The sequence below is a fragment of the Tupaia chinensis genome, unplaced genomic scaffold (genome assembly GCF_000334495.1).
Source record: "Tupaia chinensis unplaced genomic scaffold, TupChi_1.0 Scaffold147554_1, whole genome shotgun sequence".
Classification (NCBI taxonomy): Eukaryota; Metazoa; Chordata; class Mammalia; order Scandentia; family Tupaiidae; genus Tupaia; species Tupaia belangeri.
The window spans coordinates 2210195-2228957 of record NW_006207406.1 but is presented as its reverse complement, the minus strand read 5'-3'; the positions used below and the strand labels follow the sequence as shown (position 1 = coordinate 2228957).

The following is an 18763-nucleotide window of genomic DNA, read 5'->3' as shown; positions in this document are numbered from 1 at the left end:
AATGGAACAAACTGAAAAACTCATCACTATTGTACTGAAAGCATTTTTATAGCATTTTGGAAAATAATCTGGAAATCTATTCAAATGCTATTTAGTCAGTGTCCCCATGGTTCTAAAAATAGTATACAAATTCTCAAACAGTATGTGAAAAACATTCTTACCTATGGCTACTATGCATGGGATAGATGAAAGGGTGAGACAAGTAATAGTCATACATTGTTAGTGATAAGTTCAGAGAAATATGTTGTTAGGCAATTTTGTCATTGTGTAATTATCACTAAATGTACTTACACGAGCCTAGATAGTATATCCTATTAAGTACTTAGGCTATATGGTATGACCTATTATAAATCTTATGGACCACTGTAGTAATAGGCAGCCCATGTCTGAAACGTTGTTATATGGTGCATGATGTGTATCAGAACAATCCATTAGTCTATATGCCATCTCTATAGAGATATCTATGCCTATATTTATATATCTATAACAATATGCATGTTTATGTATTCAACAAACTTAGAGTAGATCCTTTTCTCTCTTTCACAAATGGGGAACTTGTATCTCTTTCACAAATATAAACAACAAGATATTAAGAAACTTTTCACATAACCTATAAATGTCAGAATTTGTATTGAAAGCTAGTTGGTGTGCCTTCTAAACCTATACCTTTCATAATAACATTCCTCATCTTCCAAATGAAGTGTTTTGGAACATATCTATGAATCACACAAAGGGAGTGACTGCATAAAATCCCGGGTGGTAGCATCAGAAATCAGGGGCTGTAATCACAGGACCCAATTCTCTTAGTAAACAACTGTGTGACCTAGACAAATCATAGAATACTGTTTAAATTTCTATCAACTCAATTGACACATCAAAAAATATTAATAAATAAATTATGTACTATAGATAATAGTCATTTAGTACATGATATGGGTCAATGATGTGGTTTGAAAGTGTTAAAAATTAGTGAATAGTTTTGTGTTGATGGAGAATTAACCCAAGTAGGTGGTCAAAGGCAGGGCCTTTGGGAAGTAATATATCCTAGCACTCATGACTGAGTCCTGGAGGGTTTATTAAAAAGAGGAAATGAGACAGAGGCATGCTCTGCCTGTGCCCCTGGCCTTTACCATGCTGGCACCAAGCCCATGGATTTTTCAGCATCCAAAACTATGGACCAAACAAACCTCTACTCTCTTAAATAACTCAGACCCAGGGCTAGAACAGAATGGACTAGAACAGTCAGACACCACACAAGTATTTTATTTAATCCTCACAAGAATTCCAAGTAGATATTTTGCACATTTTGGAGATGGGAAAACTGTGTCCAACGATTCTAAGGCAATTTCTCTAAGTTATCTACTTCACAAGCTTACTTTCAGAACTTTCACATGAAGGTTTATGTAAAGATATTATGGATGCTCCAAACTTCATAGATATATAAGCCAAAAAAAAAAAAAAAAAAAACCCACGCTCTTTAAATTATTTTCACTTGGGGTGGGGGGAGGTTCTACAACCTATATACCCCTTTAACATAGAAAAAAAAAATGGCCACCCCTTAAGAAAGGCTTATCCTTGGGGCCAGCAGGTGGTGTGGTGGTTAAAGTGCTGGAATCTCACATAGCCAACTACACAGTTTGAGTCCTGGATCGGAGGCTTGAAAATCATGCCAGGCACATGTGTGAATGACCAGAATCCCTAGAGGGAAGGGATTGTAGCATGGCCATCCTCACTGGAGGATAATTTCACACTTTCCCTCTTTCTGTCTGTCTCTAGCAAGCATATACTCCCTATAGCAAAAACCTAACAAATAAAAGAAAGAAAGAAAGAAAAAAAGAAAGGCAGGCAGGCAGGCAGGCAGGCAGGCAGGCTTATCCTCATTATCTCCAGAGGAAAAGAGATCAGTAAATTATCAGCATGAGAATATTACATTGGAAGTAGATATCAAAACTGGATTAGCCATGCGGCCTAGTAAAGAGAATAGATGGGTGCACATGGGTGATTAACTACTCTCTGTCTTTCCCTCTTTCACCAGTGAGGATACATACCCTCTGGCAAATTATTTTTTAAAGAAGAAAAGAAATATTACTAGAAATATTAAATATTAAAAGAAATATTACCAGAAAAAAAACTTTTAAAATTTCTGTTTTCTGATCTGAAAAAATAAAGTGTTGAAATGTAATCAGACCTACAAAGTATACTACAAAGAAACTGTTAGATATGTCTTTTTTGGGCACGATTATAATGTGGCCTGCTTTATTTTTCCTAAGAGTTTTTACTAGATGACAAAAACATATGTGAGCTTTCAAAAAAATCTAATCATGTTTAAAGCTCAAGATTTTCTAAAAATAACTATACCTAAGGTTCATATTTCATGACAATGTTTGAATGTTAATATAAATTGTAATGAACAATGTCAAAAAGTTCATCTTAGAATTACATTACTCTGAAAATAAGAATTAAAACTAATAACTTGCATCAGAGATTGAGAAACACTATGACAGCTAAATAAATATTAATTGATCACAATGATAAATGATAAACTGTTCAAATGGCACTTATGTCTATTAAGCAGTCCTGTTGAGACTGTGATGAAGGATTTTATTTTAGAAACCAGCTTTTACTGTAAAAAGTATAGAGAAATGTAATGATACTTAAAGCTACTATTTTTGATCAAATTTGAGATGCTATTGATTCTAAGTTTAGCTTGATTTATATACCTCTATGTAAGAAAAAGCACTGTCAATAAGCCAAGACATAGCACAGTTTGAAAAGATGCTAATTCAAGTTGTGACAATGTGAAAAAAACCACTGTAAAATTGATAAAATACAGCAATTTTTTATATTATCTCTTGATTTACACTTTGAGATTTGTTGCATTGTAATATTTTAACATTTTGGGACTAACAGATGGCATAGTGGTTACATCACTGGACTCTCATATAGTAAACTGCGGTCCAGGTCCTGGATCAGGTGGCTAAAAACTCACACCCGGTGCATGTGCACACATGCTCAAAAATTCCAAGAGGAGAATAGAGAAGAGATTGCAGCATGGTCATACCCCTTGGGGAGTGATTTCTTGCTTTCTGTCTCTTTGTGTCTCCTGCAAGCACACGCACCCTATAACAAAAATCTCTCTTTAAAAAAGTTTTGATATTTTAATTAAGGCCCAATAGAAATGAATGCATGGTTAAATAAGTAATGCATTTATGACTTTAGTTTCTTTTTTTTTTTTTTTTTTTTTTTTTTTAGAGTGTGAGAGCATGTGTGCTCGCTATAGAGACAGTGGGAGGGAAAGTAAGAAATCACACCCCTTGAAGAGGACTGATTGGTAACATTAAAATCCATTCTCCATTCTCCTTCTGGGATTTTTTCGGTCACACACATACACACATCTAGAGTGATTTTCAGGTTGCCAGATTTAGGACTTGAACCATGGTCAGTGTGGGAGTCCAGTGCCTTAACCACTATCTCACCTGCTGGCCCCACATTTAATTTTTTTAACCTAAATTTTGATTTGTTTGGTGATTTTAAAATGAGAAAGAGAAAAACAAAACAGTAAGTTTAGGCATCTACTATTTTTTCTTTGCTTTGCTAAAATGTATGTGTGCTTATGGAGAGAGACAGAATCAGAGAGAGGGAGAAAGCACCTCTTACTGGAGCATGATCATATCACAATCCCTTCTCTTCCATTTCTCCATCCTGTTGGTATCTGGGGCACACATGGACAAACACCAGTGTGTTGTTCAAACTGCTGGATCCAGGATTCGAACCACACTGTCAGTATCTGGGATCTAGCCACCTCAACCACCATGCCACTGGCTGGCCTGAAAGATTTCTATTTGTAAAAGAGGTGAAAAGATCCCATTAAGAGCGAAATATGTACTTCAGAAGTTAAATTAGCAAATACAAAACAAGTATTTCAAGTAAATCAATCAATTAGAAAATAAATTTCAAGGGACCAGCAGTTAGCGCAATGGCTATGTCACTGGACTCCCACAGAGTCAACCGCGGTTCGAGTCCCGGACCCAGGGGCTTAAACTCACGCCGGGGACATGTGCGTGCGTGTCCAAGATCCTGAGAGGTGAATGGAGGAGAAGGAACTGCAGCATGGCCATCTCCCCTGGGGGGTGATTTCTTGCTTTCTGTTTCTCTGTCTCTCTCTGTCTGTCTGGTGAGTGCACGCACCCTATAGCGAAAACCTCTCAAAAAAAGAGGAGGCTGTAGGGAGAATGGTAGGGACACAGAGTTGCCGAGATGCTGTGGCTCACCTCCTCCCACATGCTTTTACCTCTCAGGTGTGTTAACTGAGACCTGGAGGGTCCCACTCTTCCCTGCCCCCTCGCCTCATTGGAATATCTGCTTCCAGTGATGACAGTGCAGGTTGCAGGGTGAGCATGAGGGAGACAGAGATGCACAAAGACCATGGGGCTCACCTATCCCCACCAGTGACTACTGGTTTACATGATATGTGAATTGTATTTCTTAGCTATCCCCTAAAGCTTAGCCCCAGGTACACCTGGTCCTGAGACTCTGAGGAGGAGCCAAGTACCTCAAGCTGCCTACATATACCAATATCTGATCAGAACATGAGGCCCTCTTCAAAGAATACACCAGAGAAGTAGAAACATTACAGAATTAACTCCAAGAAATTAAGAAGAAATGTATAACCCATCAGACAACCAGAAACCAGCACAGAGGCACAAGAAATATTAGAAACCACGAAACTATTTGTCCCTCAAGAAAAGAGAACAATTCCTTATCATCCATAGACAGTACAATAGAACTCATGGCAATGTCAGATGAACAATTCAGAATATTCATAGTGATAAAGTTAAATGAGATGCAAGAGAAAAGAGACAACGAACTCCAGGAGACAAGGAAGTCCTTCCGTGATTTGAAAGAAGAACTAGACACCATAAAAAAGAATCAGATAGGACATGGATCCTGAATTTCAGCTGTGAAATATTGCTTTCAGAGACTTAAAATGAAGATTTTCTGCTGAGACTTCTTCCTCACTTATTTCTAGTGGGTAGTATTACCTGTCTCTTTGTCTCCATTTCTCTCTGTCTCTCTGTGTCTCCCTGAGTGTTTTAATTTTTTTTAAGGTAAAGTATTCTCTGATCTTTCAAGCCCCTTTATTGTGTTAATAGGTGCCTCTCCCCCTCTGTTTAGGAAAGGCACACACCCAGGCCCATCTCCACATGGATCCTGAACTTCAGCTGTGAAATATTGTGCCGCACATTTTTCAATTTTTGCATTTTAATATTAAAATCTATAGTTTTTATCATCTTTTTTTTCTTTTTATTTTATAGTTTCTTCTTTCCTATTCTCTAATTCTTTTCTTTTTCTTTATCTTTACTCATTGGCTTCTCAGCTCCTACACAGTAAATGTCTAGACAGGTCCAAGTGAACAGGATCTAAACGTCTGAATACAATTAGGATCAGAATGTTCCTCTACTCCCACTTATTCTGATATACAAAGAGCGAAAATGGAATGGAAGAGAGATTTCAGATCACCTCCTCCTGCACACCTCTGAACACTCAGACTGAACTTTAAGAATTAGAAGAAACACACCATCCATCACATGACTAGAAATCACTGCTGTCAGAAGAAATATGGAAAAACAAGAAAAAATAATAACTCCTCTTCATCCTCAGACAGTATGAGGAAATTTATTGAAATGTCAGATAAAGAATTTAGAATTTTCATGGTGACAAAGTTCACAGAGATCAGAGAAGAGAGACAATGAACTACCACAGAGGCAGGGGAAAGGAGCTGATGAGCTTCAAGAGGTGAAGAAATTCTTGCAAGATCTAAAAGAGGAAATTCACACTTTAAAAAAGAATTAAATGGACATATTAGAGATGAAGACTATAATACAGCAAGTCAAAACTTCCCTTGGAAGTATTAAAAGCAGACTAGATCATACTGAAAATCGAATCTCAGGTAGAAGATAGAATTGCTGGCCTAGAAAAATCCACCATGAAGACTGAGAAAATTGCCCAAAAAAATGAGAATACTATATGAGAAATACTAGTTACCATCATACGTCCAAACATCTGGATAATTGGTATCCTAGAAGGGACAGTTTTTTTGAAGAGATCCATAAGGGCATTGACAATCTATTCCATGAAATCCTTCAAGAAAACTTTCCAAACCTAGAGAGGAACTCAAAGATCGAGTGCCAATAAATACAAAGGACCTGAAATAGAATCAACCTAAGAATATCTTTTCCAAGATAAATTATAGCCAGACTGACCAAAACCACAGACAAAGACAAGATACTAATATGGGCAAGAGAGAAACAGCAAGTTACCTACAAAGGATATCCCATCAAGCTAACAGCAGACCTCTCATCAGAAACAATGCGAGCAAGGAAAGAATGGGAAAATATATTCAAAATGTTAAGGTAAAAGCAATTTCAACCAAGAATACTGTACCTGGCAAGATTATCCTTCATGTGGGAAGAAAAGACAAGAATATTCTCAGATAAACAAAACCTGAAAGAATTTACCAGCACCAGACCAGATCTCCAAGAAGTTCTCAAGGGCATGCTATGTTAGGAAAATCAAATACAGACACACAGAAATAAGAGTTCAAAAACTAAGAAAATGGCCAACTTAATCATAGGGACAAGTCTGGAGTTGAATATTATATCCCAGAATTCAATCAGGAAGATCAAACCACAACAGAAGACAGATAAGTACATGAGACTAAACTGGTGAAATAGTATTTTATGACTTTTGACTAAAATACTGCTGATTTTCTTCTAGGCTTTTTTGTCCAGTTTTAAAAATTTTTGTCCTTGGGAACCAGCAGTTAGCATAATGGCTATGTCGCTGGACTCCCACATAGTCGACCGCGGTTTGTGTTCTGGACTGGGTGGCTTAGAACTCACGCAGGGCGCGTGTGCATGTGTGCCCAAGATCCTGAGAGGAGAATGGAGGAGAAGGGATTGTGGCGTGACCATCCCCCATGGGGGGTGATTTCTCGCTTTCTGTCTCTATGTCTCTCTCTGTCTGTCTGGCGAGCACACACACCCTATAGTGAAAACCTCTCCAAAAAAAAGAAAAAGAAAAAAAAAAAAAGATTTTTGTCCTGTCTTGAGCTGTCAATAGACTCATGTATCTATTATTTGAACAGAATCTCAACCTGTTTCCTAGCTTTAAGTATATTTCCTTAACATATCTTTGATTTATTAAAGTTAAATCTGCTTTTCTTGAAATCAAAAAATATAGCAAAAATACATCATTAATGACCATAGTAAACTTATAGCATCAACTAGGTGCTACCTTATAGTATATTCATTCTACTCAGAGTTTCATGCCTTAAGTCAGACATGGATTCATAGATATGTATATATCAGCAGAGCTTGCTATTGAAAGTAGTTAGATTACTTAAGAAATTTTGTGAATCAATAAAATGTGGGGGAAAAGAGAAATGGAAAACAACTGTAGACACCTGAGATAGTGTGGCATAAGGGTTGGAAATGGCAGAGGGTGAGAAATAGGGGAAAAAAATATATATGTACATATATACCTAAAACCAGAAATGGAAAATTATTGATGATAACATGTATGATGAAGCTACTATGCAGCATATTCTGGATGGGAAATCACATTTTGTATGCTGTGACAATGCTCAGTGAATGAATGTAAATTAATTAATTAAAAAACTAAGTCAATAAATTAAAATTTTTTTAAAAAATCAGATGGAACTGTTGGAGATGAAGGCCATGATACAGGAAGTCAAAACTTCCCTCAAAAGTATTAAAGACAGATTACATCATGCAGAAGACTGAATTGCAGAAGACAAAACCGCTGACCTAGAAAAAAATCACTAAAAGGAATGAAAAAATTATTCCAAAAAATTTAGGATAATATGGGAGATACTATATACTATTAAACACCCAGACACTCAAATAACTGGTATCCCAGAAGGTGAAGAATCTAATAGGGCATTGTAATCTATTCCATGAAATCCTATAAGAAAACTTCCAATTTTAGAGAAGCATTCAAGTATCCACATCCAAGAAATACAAAGGACACCAAATAGAATCAACCCAAGAAGATCATCTCCACAACACATCATAGACAGACTGGCCAAAACCACAGATAAAGAGAAGATGCTAAAATTGGCAAGAGCAAAATGTCGTTACTTACAAAGGTTATCCCATCAAGCTAACATTGAACTTCTCACTGGAAACAGTGCAAGCAAGGAAAGAATGGGAAGGTATATTCAAAGTGTAAAGAGAAAAACAATTTCACCTAAGATTACTATATCCAGCAAGATTATCTCTTAAGTGGGAAGAAAAGAGAAAAACATTCCCAGATAAACAAAACCTGAATTTACCAACACCAAACCAGCTCTTCAAGAAATACTGATGAGAGTACTATACCAGGAAAACTAAAAAGAGACAGATAGAAATAAAACAACCCAAAATATGGCCAACTTAATAGTAGAGACAAGAGACAAGTCCAGAAATAACAATAATAATGTTGAATTAAATTCTCCAGTCAAGAGATAAAGATTGGCTGAGTGGGTTAAAAAAAAAAAAAAAAAAAAAAAACACAGAAATCCTCTGTCTGTTGCCTACAAATAATGCACCTCATGAACAAAGGCATACATAGACTAAAAGTGAAGGGTTAGAGAAAGGTATTCCTTGCAAATGGAAACCAAAAAAGAGCTGGAGTCAGGATACTAATTTAGACAAAATAGACTTTAAAACAAAAACGGTAAGAAGAGACAAAGAAGGGCATTATATAGTAGTAAAATGGCTAATTCATCCAGAAGATATAATGCATATAAATATCTATGCACCCAACTCAGGAGCACCCAAATATGTGAAGGAAAGACTGCTAAATCTAAAAGATGAGATATACTACAACACACTAATTGTTGGGGATCGCGACACCCCACCATCTCCTTTGGACAGATCATCTAGACAAAAAATAAGCAAAGACATACAGGATCTAAATATCAAAAATCAAATGGACATGACAGACATCTAGAGAACCTTCCACCCAAACACCACAAAAATATACATTTTTCTCACCCACACATGGAACCTTTCCAAAGATCAATCATATAATAGAGCCTTTGCAGATTTAAAGGCATAGTAGCCATATCCAGCATCTTCTCTGACCACAATGAAATTACCTTGATATTAATTTTAAAACACACACACAAATACACAACCATATGGAAACTAAATAACCAACTCCTGAATGACTTCACAGCTATTGAAGAAATTAAGACTGAAATCAAAAGATTCTTGTAAACCAATAATAATGAGAACATGAGTTCCATAATCTATGGGACAGTTCCGTAGTCTATGGGACACAGCAAAAGCAGTCATGAGAGGGAAGTGCATAGCAATTAGTATGCATAAGAAAAAGATGGAAAGGTGACAAATGGATAACCTAACATCATGCTTCAAGGACTTGTTAAAACAACAAAAAAGTTAAAAAAAAGTGACAGACAAAAGAAAATAATAAAGATATGAGCAGAAATAAATGAAACCAAAAGTAAACAAACTACACAGAAAATAATGAAAGCAAATGCAGTTTCTTTGAAAAGATAAACAAAATTGACACATCGTTATCTAGACTAAACAAGAAGAGAGGAAGGGACCAGATGAATCAAATTTGCAATGAAACAGGCAATATTGCAACAGACATAATAGTCACACAAAACATCATTAGAGGATGCAATGAATGACTATGTGCCAACAAAGAAGAAAACTTGGATAAGATGGACAAATTCCTCGACATGTATAATCTACCAAGACTGAATCAGGAGGACACAGAAAGCCTGATTAGGTCCATAGCAAGCAATGAATCGGAATCACTAATAAATAAGCTCCCAACAAAGACAATCCCTGGTCCACATAGCTTCTCTTCTGAATTCTTTTTTTTTTTTTTTTCTTCCCTCCCTGATGCCTTCCCTTCTGTCCTAGCCAGGTCAGCCTGTTACCACTGTTATTTTTTTTTTAATCATCTCATAAAGTTTTTAACAATAGGGAACATAGATTCTATTCAGGGTTGAATTAAGGGTGGGTCTCATGCAGTTCCGCAATTGTAGGTGAGTCTCCATGGAATACAGTTTCAGGAAAGTGGTTCTGGTAAGCAGAGATGATTATCAGTTGATGCGGCACAGCAGCCATCTTGTGATTAGCGGGGACGGTGTTGTGAGGATCTGCAGTATGAGTTTTCCTCGGGTATATGACTTTCCTAAGAATGGTAGAGTAGTTCTTGTTTTTCCCTGAGGTAATGCAGGGCTGGTAACCATCATCTTCTCACTGTCCATAGGTAGAGAAATTCCTCCTATACAATATATTTCTCAATTGGTTTAAGACAGCTAAAGTTTCTTTCTGTTGCTTATAATTGCAAGTTCTTAATCCTTGTTTTCGGCTTCAGTTTGCCGCCTGCGGCCAGCGGCCACGCACAGGCGCAGGCCCGCACAGGCCCAGCGGCCATGCACAGGCCCGGCAGCCACACGCCAGCCCCAAGTGCACCACTGTGTGCGGGGCCCAGCGCCACCTCCCGTTCGCCCGCCTGGCCAGAGAAAGGAAGGACGGCGACCTCGGCTGGTCCACGCCACCGGCCCACGTCGGCGCCGAGTGCGTGCGGGACACACCCAACGCCAGAGAGGCAGCGGGGGCCGGGCGGCCCAGGCCGCGGAACACAGAACCGCTTCTCTTCTGAATTCTACAAAACTTTTAAAGAATAGTTAACACCCATTCTACTCAAGTTATTTTTAAAAATCCAAAAGGAAGCAACCCTCCAAAATTCATTTTATGAAGCTTCTTATCACCCTCATCCCCAAAACAGACAAGAACCTGACAAGGAAAGGAAATTACAAATCTATACCCTGATGAATATAAACACAAAAATTCTCAACAAAATACTAGGAAATCGTATCCAACAACACATAAAAAAGATTCTATGTCATGACCAGTTAGGCTTTATTCCAGGGATGCAAGGGTGGTTCTTCATATGCAAAACCATATACATACTACACTATGTTAACAGAAACAAAGATAAAAATCATATTATCATACCAATACAGAAAAAGTTTGATAAAATGCAACATCCCTTCATAACTAAAAAATCTCAACAAAATCAACATAAGGGTCATTTCTCAACACAATAAAAGCTATCTATGAAAAACCTGTAACTAACATCAATCTGAACTGAATGGGGAAAATCTAAATGCTTTTCCACTAAAAACTGGTACAAAACAAAGCTGCCAACTTTCTCCATTACTTTTCAATATAGTGCTGAAAGTTCTAGTCAATCCAATCAGAAAAGAGAATAAAATAAATGGCATGGAAAGAAGAAGTGAAAGTATCTCTATTTGCAGATGACATGACTATAAATATAGAAGATCCAAGAATATCCATGAAAAAAAAAACTCCTGGAAGTAATAAATGAATATAGTAAAGTGTCAGGATAGAAAATCAACATCCAAAAATCTATAGCATTTCTATACACAAGTAGCAAGAGAACTGAGATAAGACTGAAGAAAGTAAACCCATTTACCATAGCCATAAAAAGTATAAGATACCTAGGAATAAATCTAACCAAAGAAGTTAAAGACCTCTACAAGGAAAATTATGAATACCTAAAAAAAAAATCAAAACTGACACAAAAAAGTGGAAGGACATACCACATTCCTGGATCAGAAGACTTAATATAATCAAAATGGCAATTCTACCCAAATTAATCTACATATTTAACACAATCCCAGTCAAATTACCAGAGACATTCTACACAGATCTAGAAAAGACAATGATAGAATTTGTCTGGAATCATAAAAGACCCCATATTACCAAAGCAGACCTGCACAAGAATGATGTAGAAGGCATCTAACTCCCTGACCCCTGAATAAGTTACAAAGCTGTGATAATCGAAACATCATGGTATTGGCACAAAAACAGACATGTGGAACAATTGAACAGAATAGAGACCCCAGAAATAAATCCCAAAACATACAGCCAACTGATTTTTGACAAAAGGCACCAGGCAACCCAGTGGGAAAAAGAAAATCTCTTTAGGAAATGGTACTGGAAAAACTGGGAATCCACCAGTGAAAAATGAATCTGGGTGTATAAAATTTACATCTTTCATAAGTACGTACTCTGCTGTAAAAGACTTCATATTTTTTTAAAAATATTCAGAAAATGCATGTTTTCAGAAAAGTGGGATTCAGCTGGACTAGGCAAATTAGGTTGGCTTTTACCCCCATTTCAGGTACAATTGCTGTTACAATGCTGCAAAATAAAAAAAGAAAAATGGAATACAGAAATAGAAATTAAGATAATATTGATAATAATGTGATCCTATTGGTAGTAGAAAAGATATCCTAATTCTCATGACTCTGCTCCTGTATTTCCTAACATTCTCTTGCCAAAAATGTCTTTATAAAGTTATGAGGCATATATGCAATCTTCTTTTTAGAATAGTAATAAACTCATTCAGTTTTATGGCTGTATTACCTTAAAGAGTTTCAGAAACACTGAAAATAAGTAAACAAAGGCATTTTCTAATTTAAAAATGACATCATTACTTTTTCCAAAAGTTCTGTTTTTTATAAGGAAGTCTGAAGCAATTTGTCACATAGTCATCTATATTTCTAAGGACCTTTGTATGTGATTTTAACAAGAAAATTAAGCTAATATTAATGTGGTTAATCATCCCTGCATACATAGTTTATGCCAGATCTTCCAGTGACTTGACAAATATATTTTACTTCCATTAGATAAAAGTAATCAGTATACCTTAAATAAAAGTAAAGCCCAGTCATTGCAGAAAAGATGGCAGGGTGCTACTGTGCAATGCTAGTGCCACATAAGAGGCCCAGGTTTGGAGAGGTTTTTTTGTTTCTTTGTTTTTGTTTTGTTTTGTTTTGTTTTTTTGCTATACGGCACGTGCACTCTCCGGACAGACAGAGAGACAGAAAGCGAGAAATCACCCCCCAGGGGGGATGTCCATGCCGCAATCCCTTCTCCTCCATTCTCCTCTCGGGATCCTGGGCACATATGCACACGCGCCCAGTGTGAGTTTAAGCCACCAGGTCTGGGACGCAAACTGTGGTCGACTACATGGGAGTCCAGTGACATAGCCCTTGCACTAACTGCTGGTCCCATGAGGCCCAAGTTTGGGCCAGGTCACCCTGAACATGCTGTGCAGACCTACCTGTAATCCTGACAGCTGGGGGAAGGGTGTCAGAGCAGCAAAACCTTGTCCAAGGTAACTTTGCCTCTATCACACACATAAAACAATAAAATAAACTTTTAAAATGAAAAAGAAAATTATACCAAAATTGGATAAAATTAAAACAACTAAATAAAAGTTCCCAGTCCTCTCCTGAATTTACCATTTCAATACACTTAGTTATAACTGTAAATAGTTTGGAACAAAAGGTTTCAAACATGTAAATAATCCTCCCTAATGAAGAAAAAGTGTAATAAAACTGTAAAATGAATTACCTTTCACCTGAAAAACTAATAACTGTATTTGGAAAATGATAAATGAATTTTGATCAGTATCAAGGCAAGAATTTATTGTGATAATAAATAAAATATGAAAAAAAAACACAAAGCTATTGGCAATTAAAGGAAGTGCAAAATATTTTTTATTTTATTTTTCATTGTGTAAAATAAAGTCATTTTGTTGTGCCCCAGTCACGAAGTTCCCAAAAGACCATCAGGGAGCCATTCCGATATAAGCATATGAGGGTCGCTTTTATTCAGGCTTGAGCCAGGACTCCCAATCTCACTGGCACAGCAGGTCAGAGTTGAGAGCCCTGGTGTTAGTTGGGCTGGGTTTTTAATTGGCTGTTGGAGGGGGGAGGTCCAGAGGTGCTGAGGAAGCACTCAAGTGGCTACACATTGGCTGTAGATTACAGGGAGTGTAGCTGTCTCTGGTATCTCCTTTGTTTCTCTCGTTGGTCAGTCCCAGTGGGGTGATGTTCTCATGACTTTTTCTCACGTGACCGGCTCACCTCCTTGAAATGATGCTGATTCTCAGCAAGATGGGTTTTACAAATGGGGTTGCCCGGAAAAAAAATAGAGTCACTCTGGCCCTTCATTTCCCCCTTTCCCAAGTACATAGTGGAGCCAATCATGGATCCCTGTTATTGGCTCTATATGGTCCCAGTCAGGGATGGGCTGATTCTATGGTCTCTAGTTGGTGGGCGCAGTTGCTCACACACAGGAGTGTCTGGTCGGATGGCCTGGGCCAATGTTCATGGTATGTAGTCAAGGCCTTTACCAGTCTTATGAGTCAGCAGCAGCCCATCCTTTCTCCAACCATCTGGTCGTATAACTGCCAAGCCACACTCTTGACAATGTCTGACTCTCAGTCAGCCTCTGGAGTGACTAGAGCAGGGATCCCACTCTCTGGTCTCTGAAGCACCATCATAAAGGACCCTCTTGGCCCATCTTAAGTACCAAGGCCCTGGTGAGTCCGTAGAAGCAGTCCTCTTGACTTTGGTGTGACAGACTCACAGGCTAACTTTATAACTATGCGAGACCCCATCTAGACTAGTTGGAGGGGCTCCTCTCTTTTAGTTGTTTTACTATATAACATTCAAAGATAGCACAACCAGCTCCAGAACACTAACTTGATCAATTCTTGTAACTCTTAGACTTTTGTAACACAACTCAAACATTCAACAACATGCTTCACATCTTCTAGTTTCTGTCTCCTTTTTCTCCCATTGTGATATAGCCACTCTATTTTCAGAGAAAAACTCACTATATAAAATTTCTTTTTTATAAAAACTTTTTCTTTTAACCTTTTCCATTAGAACTACACTTTTACAGCCATAACCCTTCTTTCAGTTTTTCTTTTTTTGTTTTATCTTTACAAGTTTACAATTAAAAATTGCTGTAATCCAACAGACAAGTTCAATTATACACATTTACTTCATTTATATTTATCTAATTTTATCTAATTATTTATTTAAGGTCTTTTTTTTTTAAGGAAAGCAAAACCAGGCTAGTCATACATTAGTTAGTTTTATTTCATCTAGAGACTGAACTATTATTAGACACCATAGATTTTCCCAATGTTCCCTAAGTTTTTCTTTTCCTTTGGGATTTGATTCCCAAGGAAGCCTTGCCTGAGGGTTTTAGGAGTCGCCTGTGTACAAACAACACATTTTGAGACAACACCATTGATAAGGCTATCAAGAGTAGGCACAAAACTTTTTTTTTTTTCTTCTCCTGAGTTTAGGAGGAGGAGGACAGAATCAGGGGTGACTACAAGAACTTTTAGTTGGTGATAAAGATGTCTCCCCTCTGGTTGGGTCTTATAATTTTCTCTCTTTTCACAGGCTCAGTCAACCTGTTTACTACTATTTGTTATTATTTTTTTATGAGTGTACTTTTTGGAAACAACCTTAACCTCTGATTTAGACAGAAATTATTCTTAGTCACTTTAAGGGTAACCTGAGGCTTGTCTAGTGTTGTCAGATGTCCAAGGGGAGCCGTTGAGGTCTTGGGCCCCATCAATTTTTTTTTAACTTTTTTTTTTTTTGAGAGGTTTTTGCTATAGGGCATGTGCACATGCCAGAAAGACAAAGACAGACAGTTAGAAAGTGAGAAATCACCCCCCAGGGGGGTGGCCATGCCACAATCCCTTCTCCTCCATTCTTCTCTTGGGATCTTGGGCATGCACACACATGCGCCCGGCGTGAGTTTAAGTCACCGGATCTGGGACTCGAATCATGGTCGACTACATGGGAGTCCAGCGATATAGCCATTACATCAACTGCTGGTCCAAATAAAGTCATTTTTTAAATCTTCCTCATATTGATTAGAACTTCTTTACAGAAGAAAGTAAGTTGGAGAATGATCTAATGCAAAGGATAAAACAGATCAAATGGTACAAGACTTGAGAAGACAGGATAAAGGAGATGTTTCAGCTCTTTAAGTAATGAATTTCAAGAGTTGATTATATTCAACAAATACTTTAGGGAAATGATACAAACAGGACGAAGATTTGTTATAAACTTACTATGAGACTATATATTCTTCTTCAATGAATGCATTTATGAAGAATGGGAAGGTGCTAATGTTTAATGATAAAGTTTCCATTAGTCACAAAAGAATTTTCTGTGTACCAACTTGGAGATTACAATCCATTTAAATCCAAAAATCATCTTATAACTTGTATGGCACTAATGTTAACAAATGGTAAATAATATTAAATGTTTGAAGATTTATGTATGAGAGTATTTCATTCAGGTAACACATAATATTTGATCATTTATCTTACACTAAAACAGATTTATTTCTTTTTTTATCCACATGTTTCACAAATGGGACTTTTTTTCTAATAAAATTTTACTGAAAGAATTGTACCTATGGGCCAGCCAATGGTGTAGTGCTTAAGGTGGCTGGATCTCACATGGCTGACTGCATAATTTGAGTATGGGACCCAGTGGCTTGAAAAATATTCCAGGCATGCATGAATGCATTCTCTAAATCCCAGGAGGAGAATGGAGGAAAAAGGATTGCAGTGTGGTCATCCTCCCCTTTAGGATGTGATTTTGCACTGTCTCTTTATCTCTCTGGTGAGTGCATGCACCCTATAGCAAAACTTAAAAAAATAAAGAGTTGTACCTATAAAAGTTGTAATTTATACTTAATTCAAAGGCTGAATTTGGCCATAGAGAAAAGTGAAGAGTTAGAAGGGGATTAGATGAAGTCACACAACGTTTACATAGCATTTTTAAATGTTCTACATATTGAATTATAAACTGTGTAAAATCTTTCTAAATTGCTTATTAAGTATATTAATGAATAAAACAGTTATGAACAGTCAATTAGTAGAAAGCAAGGCTTCCTTATAACAATCTCAGAAAGTTTAAAAGGAAATCTTAGTTAAAATAAGATACCATAAGTGTGAAATATCTTAAGCAATGCATCTGTGTTGCTGTGTAAGTTGCCAATGAGAAGAAAACTTTAGTAATCCTTATTTTTAAAAGGCTCTCTTGGTCCTATGAACTTCACTGGAAAAAGTACTATTCCTTTGTGGTCAAAAGCTCAAGTAAGACTTAATTGTAAAATTCTGTCTTCATTTCTTCCTAGACAATCTAATCTTTTTGTATGGCAAATGTATTGTCTATAAAGTAGAGTAATACAACTTCCCCATATTGTCATGAGCATTAAATAAGATAATGCATATAATTCTCTTAATGTTGTGTTATAAAACATGGCCATGTAAACAACAATTGGTGCTATCTAACAATAATTTTAAATGTAATCAAAATTATAATTATTTTAAGTGGTTTTTCTGTAGGGTGCATGTGCTCACAGGATAGAGAAAGAGAGACAGAGACAGTGAGAGGGAAAGTGAGAAATCACTCCCAGGGGGATGGCCATGCTGCAGTCCCTTCTTGTCCATTCTCCTCCCGGGATCTTGGGCACACATGCACACACATGCGCATAGCGTGATTTTCAAGCCACGAGGTCGGGGACTCAAACTGCAGTTGGCCAAGTGGGAGTCCAGCAACATAACTACTATGCTATCTGCTGGCCTCAGTATAAACATTAAGTGCATAATAAAGACAACTTTTTTCTGTGCTTTTTCCAATTTTTTAAATGTTATTAAGACAGTACAAGGGACCAGCAAATGGCATAGCAATTATGTGCAGCATGACCACCCACCCAGGGGGTGATTTCTCACTCTCCCTCTCACTGTCTCTGTGTCTCTGGTGAGTGCACTCACCCTAAGGCAAAAATTTCTAAAAAAAGAAAAAGAAAGTACAACAAACTATGCTTTAGTTGTATTATTAGCTACACAATTCCCTAATATATTCACACCCTACCATCAATTTCCCCTCTGGTTATACTAGTCAAGAAAGGCTTCCTACAGAAAAATCTGAGAATTGAAAGCTAAGAAGAGCCATTGGCAATCAACCAACAACTTGGTGGCAGATTGATTACATTAGACAATACATTTGAAAAACAGATGAAATTGTCTAGAAAGAAGTGATGACAAAGAAGTGAAGACTGGAAGGGGCAGCATTTTACCCTTACTGGAAGATATCTATTCTGGACATGGATTTTCCTTCCCTTCATGTACTGCTTCAATCAAAATTATCATTTGTGGACTCATAGAATGTTTTAGCCACCATCACAGAATTTCGCATAGCATTGATTTGAACAAAGAATTCAACTCACAGCCAAAAAAAAAGTATGTAGGACTATGTTCCTGGAATTCACTGATCTTACCATGCTCCCCATCATCTTGAAGAAGCTGACTTTAGAGAACAGTGGGATGGCCTTTTGAAGACTGGGTCATAGTACCAGCAATGTAGAAATATCTTACAAGCCTGGGGCAAGGTTCTCCAGAAGGCTGGCTATATTCTGAGTTAATGTACAATATATGGTGATGTTTCTCCTGTAGTAAGATTTATGGGACCAAGAATCAAGGACTGAAAACGGGAGGGCTACCATTTACTACTACCCTTAGTGTCCCAAGAAGATTTGTGCTTCCTATCCCCATGGCTTTATGTTTTGCTGGCCAGGAAGTCTTGATTCTAGACGATAAAGGCTTCCGGCAGGACAAACAGTAACATCCATTGAACTGAAAGTTAAGACTCATGCTGGCTACTTTGGGCTTCATTTAACCAACAGACAAAGAAGAGAATTACAGTGTTGGCTGTGGTGATTTATACAGACTACCAAATAGAAGCTGGACTACTACTCCACAAAGGAGTTAAGAGTTTGTCTAGAATATAGGG

The 18763-nt window shown here is 37.3% G+C and overlaps 1 pseudogene; it reads left to right on the top strand.

The window, feature by feature from the left end:
• Window positions 1-10710, top strand: part of LOC106734042 (60S ribosomal protein L31-like) — a 28018-nt pseudogene extending 17308 nt beyond the window's left edge.
• The last annotated feature ends 8053 nt before the right edge of the window (window positions 10711-18763 follow it).